The sequence below is a fragment of the Lolium rigidum genome, chromosome 6 (genome assembly GCF_022539505.1).
Source record: "Lolium rigidum isolate FL_2022 chromosome 6, APGP_CSIRO_Lrig_0.1, whole genome shotgun sequence".
NCBI classification, from domain to species: domain Eukaryota; kingdom Viridiplantae; phylum Streptophyta; class Magnoliopsida; order Poales; family Poaceae; genus Lolium; species Lolium rigidum.
Genome location: NC_061513.1, coordinates 89,822,979 through 89,838,748, shown reverse-complemented (window position 1 = coordinate 89,838,748; position 15,770 = coordinate 89,822,979). Strand labels below are relative to the sequence as shown.

The 15,770-nt window shown below is 43.9% G+C and overlaps 1 pseudogene; it reads right to left on the bottom strand.

Moving 5' to 3' along the window:
* Window positions 1–1,330: 1,330 nt before the first annotated feature.
* Window positions 1,331–4,561, bottom strand: LOC124662941 (annotated as a pseudogene).
* Window positions 4,562–15,770: the final 11,209 nt, after the last annotated feature.

Here is a 15,770-nt window from a genome sequence, read left to right as displayed (position 1 = left end):
GAGGAGGAAGAAGAAGGTGTTGACTTGGAAAATGCGGAAGTGTGATATGCATTATGTGTTCCACTTTGTCCATTTGAACCATATGTCGTGTGTCATTGTTGAACTACGTCATTTTGTGTGTCCTTGTTGAACTATGTGATGTTGTTGCACTTTGTGTCATTTGTTTCATGAATTGTGAATGCAATTATATGTGTTTATTTGATCTTTGTGAATGCAAAATAGTCTAGAAATCTGTTTTCCGCGCCCGCGCGCGCTGTATTTTGCCGCGCCTGGCGGAGGCCATTTTTTCTGCCCGCGCACGCGCTGCATATTAGCGCGTCCGGCGGAGGAAAAAACGGCACATCGCGCGCTATCTGTTTACCGCGCGCGAATTCTTAGTTTTAGCGCGCCGCGATATAGCGCGCCTGTTGGAGATGCTCTAATGCGGGCTTCATCCGTCCAACTGAACTGCGCCATCAGTCCTAAGTTGCCACCATTAATTCGACATAAAATATTAATTAAGAAACAAAAAAATAAAAATGAAGACAATCCATAGTAATTAAGCAACAGTTATTGCCGAGCACATAAGACCAAGTAGTATATTATACGAAATGCATTGTTTGTCTCAATAGTAGATCAAGGCTTCAATAAACTAATATCTGTTTATGGAAGCGCACGTGTCCAGCAAATAGATCTAGATGATGCTGAAATTATAAACTTGAAAGGGCAATTATGACAAGAGGTGACAATACGGGTTTCCAATGCTAGCAAGTTAGAGCAATATAGATCACTTGGTATTGAGTACGCCTGAAATCTCCTGCCATGGAAATCTACTGGAGTTATTTTGGAATATGTATAAGCACAGTAGGTCTAAGCATTCTATGTTAGATAAGCATATATAACGGCATACAACTGGATAATCATTGCAATTTTATGCATGTGAGAATATGGATTACGGTTAAGAGAATCAAATATACAGTCGTCTTACCTTGTGCTTCTGTTTCCATGCATCTAACTGGTAGGCAGCGTGTAGACATCCAGGTCTTCGCCATGAAGTCGCTGGTGCTGCTTTTGAAGCCCAGGCACCAAGCGAGAAGAGATCTCTTGCATATCCCCACCCAGCCATAGTTGCCGCAAACTTCCCAACCCTTCTATATAGCTCAAGTTTAGACAACCATGTACACGCAGTTCTGACACTTGAGGGAGGTTGGAGATTCTCTCAAGGCATTCACAGTTCTTAATAATGAGCTCGGAGAGCAGTGGGAAATTCTCCACGACCTTCAAGTAGTCCCAATTAATTTGAGCTTCTTCAAGCTGGTGGTATCCTCCCCAAGCTGTCGCGGTAGAGCTCTCAGCTTCGGGCAATTGTAGAGTCCCAACACCACCAGACGAGACGAGGCAACATTTGCAGTCTTGCAGATTGGGCATCCTCTTCTCGGATCTCAACAGGTACATCCCCTCCCCCTCCATCAGCAGCAGCAGATGCTTCTTCATTATCAAAAAAGGACCACTCCTCCCAGTTTGGCATATCCTTGATGACCAACCATTCAAGTTTAGGTAAAGCAACCAACTCATTGCATACGGGATCACCCTTCCTGCAGCCCACAAATTCAGGTCCAACCTTGGTAACAGCATACACTCTCTCAATTTTCAGAAATTTCAAGTTGGGTAGCTGCCCAATTGGCGGAAGATCCACACATAATTTGAAATCTTTCAGGTGCAAGTGTATTAATGAAGACAAAGAGGTGGTGCCAAACCAGGTGGGATACCGCCGACCAAAGAATCGATTAATAGCTAGGTTTTCTAGATTGCTCGGAGGAATTAGCTGCTCAATGACATCCTCAGTATTGCTAACATCTTCTGAATATGATCCCTCTCCATGTTCAGTCCACGATAGTACTAGTTCTTTTAGATGATTTTTATCTGTCAGTACTGCATTTGTACTATTATGAGCCACTCTTTCTAATTTAGCCAGACGGAGAAATCTTATTTGTGGCAGGGAAGACAACTCGTCCAACTTCCATCCATGAAGGGAATTACCATTATCACGTCCATCACCAACAGGAAATCCATGTAATTCAGTGAGGAACTTCAGTTTTCCTATACCTTTTGGAACCTGATTTATTTCTGTACTAATAAGATTAAGAGATCTTAAACTGCACAACTGGGTCACCGCTGAAGGAAGACTATGCAAAGCATGACAACCTTTTAAGTTCAATACTTGAAGATTTTTTAGGGAGCCAATGGATTCCGGAATATACGATATGCCAGTATAATCTAGATTAAGTAGTCGTAGATGTATCAGTTTTCCTATATAATGTGGTATGCTTTGTACAAGTGAGTAATTCAATACCAAAACACGAAGAAGCAGAAATCTCTTGAACAATATATCCTCAATTCTCCGTGGACCAGGAACAGTTATGGAAGTCCTCACCTTAACTTCAACCTTATCCATGGTAGGAAACACTAATTTATCCTTCTCTGTGACAGCAGTAACACGCCGCAGTTTAGATATATTTTCACCCCCTAATGTTTCAACATCTCCAATGAAACATTCTTCTCTTGATAGATTTAATGCAAGCTGTCTTAAGATGTCATGCATTCAGTCAGCTCAAAAAATGTGTTGTCTGGATGGAGAAGATTCCGATGGATTAGCTCATAGTAGTACTCTTCTGCTATTTCTTCTAGTAGTTGGCCTTGTTGCTCCTCCACGAAGCCTTCGGCGATCCATAGCTTGGTAATTACACCACGGTGAATGATAGAATCTTCAGTATACAGATCACAATAAAGGAAACACTGCTTCAAACGATGCGGTAACTCATCGTAGCTTAAATACAGAGCTCCGTCTATTTCATCAGAGAGCATGCTCTGGGAGCCTGCATATTTGCCCAAAACCTTTTTCCACTCATTCTCCGTTAAATCCCTGCTTGCCAAAGCACCAGCGGTAACCTTTATTGCGAGAGGGAGGCGACCACATTTATGAACAATCTTAATCCCTGTGTTCCTTAAAGTTTGCATCTCTTTCTGTTCTCTTCGTCAATGTTCATGCTCTTCCAAAGTAGCTCCCATCCCACCTGTTCTGACATGAGATCAACTTTATGGGTATGTTGTATGCCTATTCTCATTGCAATTTGATCATCTCGTGTGGTTACTAATATTACGGCTGCCACTGCTGCGTGTAATGGAGGTCTTAGTAAATCGGACCATACATTGGAACGCCACACATCATCTAGAACCAAAAAGAAACTCTTTCATTCAATTTTCTCTGCAGCTCTGCTATGGTTTCACCTTGCTCATGATACACACAAATATTTTTTCGCGAAAAACCAAAAGCATTGCGTTTCGATGCTTTGATAGAAAAGAAAGTTATATGTACAAGTCCCCGAGTGGACGAACACCCCGCCTTACAACTTGACCAAAGAAAGAGAACCTATCCTAGGGAGGAGTTGGCGAACACCCCGGCCCCCGCGTCCGCCCATTGCCGCGCTTCGGAACTAATGTCGTTGAACAAGGACGCCACCGACGGACGCGCGTTGTCGAAGACCGCAACATTCCGGTGTTTCCAAATCCACCACGCCGTGAGCATGATTATCGACAAGGTGCCTTTGTGCAGCTGGCGAGGGGCGGTCCGCACCACCAGCGACCACCACTCCGCGAAGTCGCCCTCAACTGTGGGAGGACCTGAGGTGGATCGTATCCACGAGAGGACTTCATACCAGACCACCCAGTGAGTAGGTGCGTCATGGTTTCCACCGAATGGTCAAGCGGGCATCTAGGCGCATGTGGTAAACCACGGCGCGTCAGTCTCTCACCTGTCCAACATCCATACCAGCCATATGAAGAACTTCACCCTCGGTGGCGCCCAGGATTTCCAATTCAACCTCTGAGATGATGCCCCCTGGAAGAGGGTGTCATAGCAGGAGCGAGAGGTGTATTGGCCATCCGTCGTCCAGTGCCAAAGGAACCGATCTTGGTCCGAAGACAGGTGTATGTCTCTGAGTCTACCGCATAATTGCACGTACTGCCAAAGTGCGAGGGCACTTGGCGCGCCAGCGATGTCGGGGACCCAAGTGCGTTCCACCAGCGCTTCCTGTACCGTACATGCCTTCCTGCGGCGCTTAGGTACTAGCGCGTAGACCTCAGGCGCCATCTCCTTGATGGACCAGCCATCCAGCCATTTGTCCTCCCAGAAGAGGGCGGATTCTTCGTTGCCGACTACCATCAAGGTGGAGGCCGTGAAGGCATCCAACTCGACCTTCGAGAACTGCATATCGATCCCGCGCCATGGTCGCAAGGGATCTGTACACATCCTCCAAATCCAACGCACCCTCAGGCTGATCACGGTGCGCGCTAGATCAGGGATCCCCAGTTCCCCCAACCGCAGCGGCCAGCACACCCTTGCCCAGTTAACATGGCAATGCCCACCATTGTCATCTGCCCTGCCAGCCCAAAGGAACCCGCGTAGGATCTTGTTAACCTGTTTCAGCGTTTTCTTGTCGAGGCCTAGCACCATCAGCTGGTGCAAAGGGATAGCAGCGAGAACCGCGTGTATCAGCGCCAAACGCCCTACCCTCGGCATCATGGATGCCCGCCAGGTAGAGAGTTTGTCAGCTGTCCACCAAAGGCTGGAAGGACGCAGCCGTCAGTCTCCTGATGGAGGGTGGGATGCCCAGGTACTTGACCGGAAACTGCGCCAGTTGGCACTCCATGAGCCCAGCGGCGCTAGCGGCCTCCTCATCCGAACACGCAATGGGGGAGACTGAGCATTTGGCGAAGTTATTGTGTAGCCCTGATGCTTGTCCAAAGAGATCCAGAATGCCGCGGCGGCGCACAGTTCTGTCTTATCAGGGTGGCAGAAGATCACCATGTCATCCACATACAACGACACCGACGTCACCAGGTCCTGCCGGGCCAAGCGTCTCAGGATACGTAACTCAATGGCCTTAGCCTGTTAAGTGAGTTCATCATTAGATGATCAGTGATGGCCCTCCTATGCCAGATGGGGGGGGGGGTGATGACGCGTAAAGCACACGCCCGTTGGGAACCCCAAGGGGAAGGTGTGATGCGTACGGCAGACAAGTTTCCCTCGATAAGAAACCAAGGTTTATCGAACCAGGTAGGAGCCAAGAAGCACGTTGAAGGTTGATGGCGGCGGGATGTAGTGCGGCGCAACACCAGGGATTCCGGCGCCAACGTGGAACCTGCACAACACAACCAAAGTACTTTGCCCCAACGAAACAGTGAGGTTGTCAATCTCACCGGCTTGCTGTAACAAAGGATTAACCGTATTGTGTGGAAGATGATTGTTTGCAGAGAAAACGATAAAACAAGTATTGCAGGCAGATTTGTATTTCAGTATTAAAGAATGGACCGGGGTCCACAGTTCACTAAAGGTGTCTCTCCCATAAGATAAAAGCATGTTGGGTGAACAAATTACAGTCGGGCAATTGACAAATAGAGAGGGCATAACAATGCACATACATGTCATGATAAGTACGAGTGAGATTTAATTGGGCATTACGACAAAGTACATAGACCGCCATCCAACTGCATCTATGCCTAAAAAGTCCACCTTCGAGGTTATCATCCGAACCCCTTCCAGGTATTAAGTTGCAAAGCAACGAGACAATTGCATTAAGTATGGTGCGTAATGTAATCAACAACTACATCCTCGGACATAGCGCCAATGTTTTATCCCTAGTGGCAACGAGCACAACACAACCTTAGAACTTTACGTCACTTGTCCCGGTGTCAATGCGGGCATGAACCCACTATCGAGCATAAATACTCCCTCTTGGAGTTAAAAGCAAAAACTTGGCCAGAGCCTCTACTAGTAACGGAGAGCATGCAAGATCATAAACAACACATATGTAATAACTTGATAATTAACATAACATGGTATTCTCTATCCATCGGATCCCGACAAACACAACATAGAGTATTACGGATAGATGATCTTGATCATGTTAGGCAGCTCACAAGATCCAACAATGAAGCACAATGAGGAGAAGACAACCATCTAGCTACTGCTATGGACCCATAGTCCAGGGGTGAACTACTCACTCATCACTCCGGAGGCGACCATGGCGGTGTAGAGTCCTCCGGGAGATGAATCCCCTCTCCGGCGGGGTGCCGGAGGAGATCTCCAGAATCCCCCGAGATGGGATCGGCGGCGGCGTCTCGGTAAGGTTTTACGTATCGTGGTTTTTCGCCTCGGGGGTTTCGCGACGGAGGCTTTAAGTAGGCGGAAGGGCGACGTCGGGGGCCGCACGAGGGCCCCACACCACGGGTCGGCGCGGCCCAGCTGCTGGCCGCGCCGCCCTGTGGTGGCAGCCACCTCGTGGCCCCACTTCGTATCCTCTTCGGTCTTCGGAAGGTTCGTGGCAAAATAGGACCCCGGGACTTGATTTCGTACAATTCCGAGAATATTTCGTTACTAGGATTTCTGAAACCAAAAACAGCAGAAAACAGCAAGTGGCACTTCGGCATCTTGTTAATAGGTTAGTTCCATAAAATGCACGAATATGACATAAAGTGTGCATAAAACATGTAGGTATCATCAATAATATGGCATAGAACATAAGAAATTATCGATACGTCGGAGACGTATCAAGCATCCCCAAGCTTAGTTACTCGCTCGTCCCGAGCGAGTAAAACGATAACAAAGATAATTTCGAAGTGACATGCCATCATAACCTTGATCATACTATTTGTAAACATATGTAGTGGATGCAGCGATCAAAACAATGGAAATGGCATGAGTAAACAAGTGAATCATAAAGCAAAGACTTTTCATGAATAGTACTTCAAGACAAGCATTAATAAGTCTTGCATAAGAGTTAACTCATAAAGCAATAAATCAAAGTAAAGGCATTGAAGCAACACAAAGGAAGATTAAGTTTCAGCGGTTGCTTTCAACTTGTAACATGTATATCTCATGGATAATTGTCAACATAGAGTAATATAACAAGTGCAATATGCAAGTATGTAGGAATCAATGCACAGTTCACACAAGTGTTTGCTTCTTGAGGTGGAGAGAGATAGGTGAACTGACTCAACATAAAAGTAAAAGAATGATCCTTCAAAGAGGAAAGCATCGATTGCTATATTTGTGCTAGAGCTTTTATTTTGAAAACATGAAACAATTTTGTCAACGGTAGTAATAAAGCATATGAGTTATGAAAGTTATATCTTACAAGTTGCAAGCCTCATGCATAGTATACTAATAGTGCCCGCACCTTGTCCTAATTAGCTTGGACTACCGGATCTTTGCAATGCACATGTTTTAACCAAGTGTCACAATGGGGTACCTCCATGCCGCTTGTACAAAGGTCTAAGGAGAAAGCTCGCATTTTGGATTTCTCGCTTTTGATTATTCTCAACTTAGACATCCATACCGGGACAACATGGACAACGAGATAATGGACTCCTCTTTAATGCATAAGCATGTGGCAACAATTATTATTCTCATATGAGATTGAGGATATATGTCCAAAACTGAAACTTCCACCATGATTCATGGCTTTAGTTAGCGGCCCAATGTTCTTCTCTAACAATATGCATGCTCCAACCATTAAGGTGGTAGATCTCTCTTACTTCGGACAAGACGGACATGCATAGCAACTCACATGATATTCAACAAGGAATAGTTGATGGCGTCCCCGAAACATGGTTATCGCACAACAAGCAACTTAATAAGAGATAAAGTGCATAAGTACATATTCAATACCACAATAGTTTTTAAGCTATTTGTCCCATGAGCTATATATTGCAAAGGTGAATGATGGAATTTTAAAGGTAGCACTCAAGCAATTTACTTTGGAATGGCGGATAAATACCATGTAGTAGGTAGGTATGGTGGACACAAATGGCATAGTGGTTGGCTCAAGTGATTTTGGATGCATGAGAAGTATTCCCTCTCGATACAAGGTTTAGGCTAGCAAGGTTATTTGAAACAAACACAAGGATGAACGATGCAGCAAAACTCACATAAAAGACATATTGTAAACATTATAAGACTCTACACCGTCTTCCTTGTTGTTCAAAACTCAATACTAGATGTTATCTAGACTCTAGAGAAACCAAATATGCAAACCAAATTAGCAAGCTCTAAGTATTTCTTCATTAATGGGTGCAAAGTATATGATGCAAGAGCTTAAACATGAGCACAACAATTGCCAAGTATCAAATTATCCAAGACATTTTAGAGTTACTACATGTAGCATTTTCCAATTCCAACCATATAACAATTTAACGAAGAAGAAACTTCGCCATGAATACTATGAGTAGAGCCTAAGGACATACTTGTCCATATGCTACAGCGGAGCGTGTCTCTCTCCCATAAAGTGAATGCTAGGATCCATTTTATTCAAACAAAACAAAAACAAAAACAAACCGACGCTCCAAGCAAAGTGCATAAGATGTGACGGAATAAAAATATAGTTTCGGGGAGGAACCCGATAATGTTGTCGATGAAGAAGGGGATGCCTTGGGCATCCCCAAGCTTAGACGCTTGAGTCTTCTTAGAATATGCAGGGGTGAACCACCGGGGCATCCCCAAGCTTAGAGCTTTCACTCTCCTTGATCATATTGCATCATACTCCTCTCTTGATCCTTGAAAACTTCCTCCACACCAAACTCGAAACAACTCATTAGAGGGTTAGTGCACAATAAAAATTAACATGTTCAGAGGTGACACAATCATTCTTAACACTTCTGGACATTGCATAAAGCTACTGGACATTAATGGATCAAAGAAATTCATCCAACATAGCAAAAGAGGCAATGCGAAATAAAAGACAGAATCTGTCAAAACAGAACAGTCCGTAAAGATGGATTTTATTAGGCCACCAGACTTGCTCAAATGAAAATGCTCAAATTGAATGAAAGTTGCGTACATATCTGAGGATCACTGCACGTAAATTGGCTTAATTTTCTGAGTTACCTACGAGAGAATTAGACCCAGATTCGTGACAGCAAAGAAATCTGTTACTGCGCAGTAATCCAAATCTAGTACTTACTTTTCTATCAAAGACTTTACTTGGCACAACAAAACATAAAACTAAGATAAGGAGAGGTTGCTACAGTAGTAAACAACTTCCAAGACACAAATATAAAACAAAAATACTGTAGTAAAAACATGGGTTGTCTCCCATAAGCGCTTTTCTTTAACGCCTTTCAGCTAGGCGCAGAAAGTGTATCTCAAGTAACATCAAGAGACGAAGCATCAACATCATAATTTGTTCTAATAATAGAATCATAAGGTAACTTCATTCTCTTTCTAGGGAAGTGTTCCATACCTTTCTTGAGAGGAAATTGATATTTAATATTACCTTCCTTCATATCAATAGTAGCACCAACGGTTCGAAGAAAAGGTCTTCCCAATATAATGGGGCAAGATGCATTGCATTCAATATCCAAGATAACAAAATCAACGGGGACAAGGTTATTGTTAACCATAATATGAACATTATCAACTCTCCCCAAAGGTTTCTTTTTAGCATTATCAGCGAGATTAACATCCAAATAACAATTTTTCAATGGTGGCAAGTCAAGCATATCATAGACTTTCTTAGGCATAACAGAAATACTTGCACCAAGATCACATAAAACATTACAATCAAAATCATTGACCCTCATTTTAATGATGGGCTCCCAACCATCCTCTAGCTTTCTAGGAATAGAAGTTTCAAGTTTTAGTTTCTCTTCTCTAGCTTTTATGAGAGCATTTGTAATATGTTTTGTGAAAGCCAAGTTTACAGCACTAGCATTGGGACTCTTAGCAAGTTTTTGTAAGAACTTTATAACTTCAGAGATGTGGCAATCATCAAAATCTAAATCATTACAATCTAAAGCAATGGGATTATCATCCCCAAGGTTGGAAAAAATTTCAGCAGTTTTATCACAAGCAGTTTCAGCAGTTTTAGCAGTTTCAGGCAATTTTGCGCGCTTTGCACTAGGGGTAGAAGCATTGCCAACACCAATTATTTTATTATTGATAGTAGGAGGTGCAGCAACATGTGAAGAATTAGCATTGCTAGTGGTGGTAATAGTCCAAACTTTAGCTACATTTTCCTTTTCAGCTAGTTTTTCATTTTCTTCTCTATCCCACCTAGCACGCAGTTCAGCCATTAATCTTATATTCTCATTAATTCTAACTTGGATGGCATTTGCTGTAGTAACAATTTTATTTTCAATATCCCTATTAGGCATAACTTTCGATTTCAAAAGATCAACATCGGAGGCAAGACTATCAACTCTAGAAACAAGAATATCAATTTTATTGAGCTTTTCCTCAACAGATTTGTTAAAAACGGTTTGTGTACTAATAAATTCTTTAAGCATGGCTTCAAGTCCAGGGGGTGTATTCCTATTATTGTTGTAAGAATTCCCATAAGAATTAGCATAACCGTTACCATTATTATAAGGATATGGCCTATAGTTATTACTAGAATTGTTCCGATAAGCATTGTTGTTGAAAATTATTATTTTTAATGAAATTTACATCAACATGTTCTTCTTGGGCAACCAATGAAACTAATGGAACATTATTAGGATCAACATTAGTCCTATCATTCACAAGCATAGACATAATAGCATCAACCTTATCATTCAAGGAAGAGGATTCTTCAGAATTTACCTTCTTACCTTGTGGAGCTCTTTCCGTGTGCCATTCAGAGTAATTAACCATCATATTATCAAGAAGCTTTGTTGCTTCACCAAGAGTGATGGACATAAAGGTACCTCCAGCAGCTGAATCCAATAAATTCCGCGAAGAAAAATTTAGTCCTGCATAGAAGGTTTGGATGATCATCCAAGTAGTCAGTCCATGGGTTGGGCAATTTTTAACCGGAGATTTCATTCTTTCCCAAGCTTGAGCAACATATTCATTATCCAATTGTTTAAAATTCATTATGCTACTCCTCAAAGATATAATTTTAGCAGGGGGATAATATCTACCAATAAAAGCATCCTTGCATTTAGTCCAGGAATCAATACTATTCTTAGGCAGAGATAGCAACCAATCTTTAGCTCTTCCTCTTAATGAGAAAGGAAACAATTTTAATTTTATAATGTCACCATCTACATCTTTATACTTTTGCATTTCACATAGTTCAACAAAATTATTGAGATGGGCAGCAGCATCATCAGAACTAACACCAGAAAATTGCTCTCGCATAACAAGATTAAGTAAAGCAGGTTTAATTTCAAAGAATTCTGCTGTAGTAGCAGGTGGAGCAATAGGTGTGCATAAGAAATCATTATTATTTGTGCTAGTGAAGTCACACAACTTAGTATTTTCAGGGGTAGCCATTTTAGCAGTAGTAAATAAAGCAAACTAGATAAAGTAAATGCAAGTAAACTAATTTTTTTGTGTTTTTGATATAGCAAACAAGATAGTAAATAAAGTAAAGCTAGCAACTAATTTTTTTGTGTTTTGATATAATGCAGCAAACAAAGTAGTAAATAAAATAAAGCAAGACAAAAACAAAGTAAAGAGATTGAGAAGTGGAAAACAGCAACTGGCACCGCGCCGCCCTATGGTGGCAGCCCCTCGTGGCCCCACTTCGTATCCTTTTCGGTCTTCTGGAAGGTTCGTGGCAAAATAGGACCCTGGGACTTGATTTCGTCCAATTCCGAGAATATTTCGTTACTAGGATTTCGAAACCAAAAACAGCGAGAAAACGAGCAAGCGACACTTCGGCATCTTGTTATTAGGTTAGTTCCAGAAAATGCACGAATATGACATAAAGTGTGCATAAAACATGTAGGTATCATCAATAATATGGCATAGAACATAAGAAATTATCGATATGTCGGAGACGTATCAGGGGGCTGGCTCGCCGTTGAGCATCACCCTAGTGTTTGCCGTGGATAGCAGGATGGACACAAGCTCGCGGAATCGTGGCCCAAATCCGACCTTGCGAAGGACCTCCATGAGGAACCCCCACGATACGGAATCGAACGCGCGAGCTATATCCAACTTGAGCATCACCCGTGGCTCCTTCCGTCGGTGCAAGAATCTAGCTGTCTGTTGGACTAACATAAAGTTGTCATGGATGCACCGCTTGCAAATGAACACACATTGGTTACGATCCACCAACAACTCCATCCTAGGGGCCAGCTCAGAAGCCAACGTCTTAGCCACCAGCTTGGCGAAGATGTGGATAAGACTAATCGGCCTATAGTCACCCAGCGCCATCGCATCTGGGCGCTTAGGCAGCAGGATCATGAGGGCCTGATTCAGACATTGGAATCCGCGCCCACACATCGTGAACAACTTATCGAAGGCAGCCATGAAATCGCCTTTGACCACCCCAGCATTTTTGCAGGAACTCGGCCGTGAAGCCGTCGGGTCCTGGCGCTTAGTCTGATGGTAAGCGCCTGATCACCTCCCAGATCTCTCATCCTCCGTGAACACAGCCTCCAGCTCGGAGAGGTCCTCTGAGTGGGTGCCCAAAAAGTCCAAGTCCAGCGAGTGCAGCCGGTCCACTGATGTGCCAAGCAGACCCTCAAAGTGAGTAAAAGTCGCTTCAGCCATGGCCGCATGGTTAGAGACGACCGCGCCATCAACCTCCAGGCTATGAATCACGTTCTTCTGGTGCCTATATGCCGCGTGCTGGTGAAAGAAGGATGTGTTGGCATCCCCTTCCCTCAGCCAAGCAATCTTTGCCCGCTGACGGGCCATCGTGCGCTCGAGGGAAGCTAGTCCCAGATAGGCGTGCTTAAGATGGGCCCGGAGTCTACGTTCATCTGGAGACAATTGTCGTGATTCCATGGCAACATCCAGTCTCAGCACTACCTCCCGCGCTATCATCATCAGCTACAGTTTGACACATCCAACTTTCTTGTCGCTCCGGCTCATAAGGACGAGCACCGTACGTTTGAACTTTGCGGTGAGCCTCCGGAATGGGTTCGGGTCTCCCTCAACCACACCCCAGCTATTTTGCACCACCTCATCGAATCCATCCAAATTTAGCCAGAAACGTTCGAACGGAACCATTTCCGTCCTGCCGATTTTGTGGTATAGTCCAGAAGAAGGGGGGTGATCCACCACCACCGTCACCAAACAGCGCAAAGTGAGTTGCTGTACATCTCTTCCAAGGCAACCATAACAAAAACCCGATCCAGCCGGACGAGAGTGGGCGTCTCCCTCTCGTTAGACCAAGTGTATTGGCGCCCGTGTAGGTAGATCTCTTTGAGCTCGCAGTCGTTTAGAAAGCGGCGGAACCTACCCATCATCCTGCGATTCACAATCCCGTTGTTCTTATCCTCATCGCGGTAGATCATGTTGAAATCCCCACATAGAGCCCATGGGCCCTGGTGAATCCCGCGGATGTCGCGAAGCTCCGCGAGGAAGGCAACCTTGTCAGCCTCAGCCTCTGGACCATAGACACACGTCAACCACCACCATGGTTCACCCCCTAAGGGGTACACCCTAGTCGTGGCACTGTTGTCTCCGAAGTGGGTGTTGTCTAGCTGCACAAATCGGCTCACCCAAGCGACGATCACCCCGCCTCTCGTACCAACCGCCGGCAAGCAGAAATAAGCATCAAAGTCTGTGCCTAGTGATAACGCGTGAAGCACACGTCCGTTGGGAACCCCAAGAGGAAGGTGTGATGCGTACAGCAGCAAGTTTTCCCTCAGTAAGAAACCAAGGTTATCGAACCAGTAGGAGATGAAGGCCACGTGAAGGTTGTTAGTGAAGGAGTGTAGTGCGGCGCAACACCGGGGATTCCGGCGCCAACGTGGAACCTGCACAACACAATCAAAATACTTTGCCCCAACTTAACGAGTGAGGTTGTCAATCTCACCGGCTTGCTTGTAAACAAAGGATTAAACGTATGGTGTGGAGAATGATGTTTGTTTGCGAAGAACAACAGAGAACAAAGTTTGCAGTAGATTGTATTTCAAATGTAAAAGAATGGACCGGGGTCCACAGTTCACTAGTGGTGTCTCTCCAATAAGATAAATAGCATGCTGGGTGAACAAATTACAGTTGGGCAATTGACAAATAGAGAGGGCATAACAATGCACATACATATCATGATGACTACTATGAGTTTTACTTAGGGCATTACGACAAATAACATAGACCGCTATCCAGCATGCATCTATGCCTAAAAAGTCCACCTTCGGGTTAGCATCCGCACCCCTTCCAGTATTAAGTTGCAAACAACGGACAATTGCATTAAGTATGGTGCGTAATGTAATCAACACAAATATCCTTAGACAAAGCATTGATGTTTTATCCCTAGTGGCAACATCACATCCATAACCTTAGAACTTTACGTCACTCGTCCCATATTTAATGGAAGTATGAACCCACTATCGAGCATAAATACTCCCTCTTGGAGTCACAAGTATCAACTTGGCCAGAGCCTCTACTAGCAACGGAGAGCATGCAAGATCATAAACAACACATATATGATAGATCAATTAATCAACTTGACATAGTATTCCATATTCATCGGATCCCAACAAACACAACATGTAGCATTAAATAGACGATCTTGATCATGATAGGCAGCTCACAAGATCTAAACATGATAGCACAAGAGGAGAAGACAACCATCTAGCTACTGCTATGGACCCATAGTCCAAGGATGAACTACTCACGCATCAATCCGGAGGCGGGCATGATGATGTAGAGCCCTCCGGTGATGATTCCCCTCTCCGGCAGGGTGTCGGAGGTGATCTCCTGAATCCCCCGAGATGGGATTGGCGGCGGCGACGTCTCTGGAACTTTTCTCGTATCGTGGCTCTCGGTACTAGGGCTTTCGCGACGGAGAGAATAAATAGGCGAAGGGGCAGAGTTGGGAGGCGCTCGAGGGGCCCACCCCATAGGGCGGCGCGCCCGAGAGCCCCACCGTGCCGCCCTAGGGTGTGGCCGCCTCGTCGCCCCTCTTCGTCTCCTCTTCGGACTTACGGAAGGCTCCGTGCAAAATAAGACCGTGGGCTTTTGTTTCGTCCAATTCCGAGAATATTTCATGTGTAGGATTTCTGAAACCAAAAACAGCAGAAAACAGGAACTGGCGCTTCGGCATCTTGTTAATACGTTAGTGCCGGAAAATGCATCAAAATGATGTAAAGTGTATATAAAACATGTGAGTATTGTCATATAACTAGCATGGAACATAAGAAATTATAGATACGTTTGAGACGTATCAAGCATCCCCAAGCTTAGTTCCTACTCGCCCTCGAGTAGGTAAACGATAACAAGGATAATTTCTGAAGTGACATGCTACTATCATAATCTTGATCAATACTATTGTAAAGCATATGAGATGAATGAAGTGATTCAAAGCAATGGTAAAGATAATGACTAAACAAGCTGAATCATATAGCAAAGACTTTTCATGAATAGTACTTTCAAGACAAGCATCAATAAGTCTTGCATAAGAGTTAACTCATAAAGCAATAGATTCTTAATAGAAGGTTTTGAAGCAACACAAAGGAAGATTTAAGTTTCAGCGAGTTGCTTTCAACTTCAACATGTATATCTCATGGATAATTGTCAATACAAAGTAATATGATGAATGCAAATAAGCAAGTATGTGAGAATCAATGCACACGGTTGACACAAGTGTTTGCTTCTAAGATAGAAAGAAGTAGGTAAACTGACTCAACATAAAGTAAAAGAAAGGCCCTTCGCAGAGGGAAGCAGAGATTACTCATGTGCTAGAGCTTTTTATTTTGAAAACATGGAAACAATTTTGTCAACGGTAGTAATAATTCATATGTGTTATGCATAAAACATCCTATAAGTTGCAAGCCTCATGCATCGAATA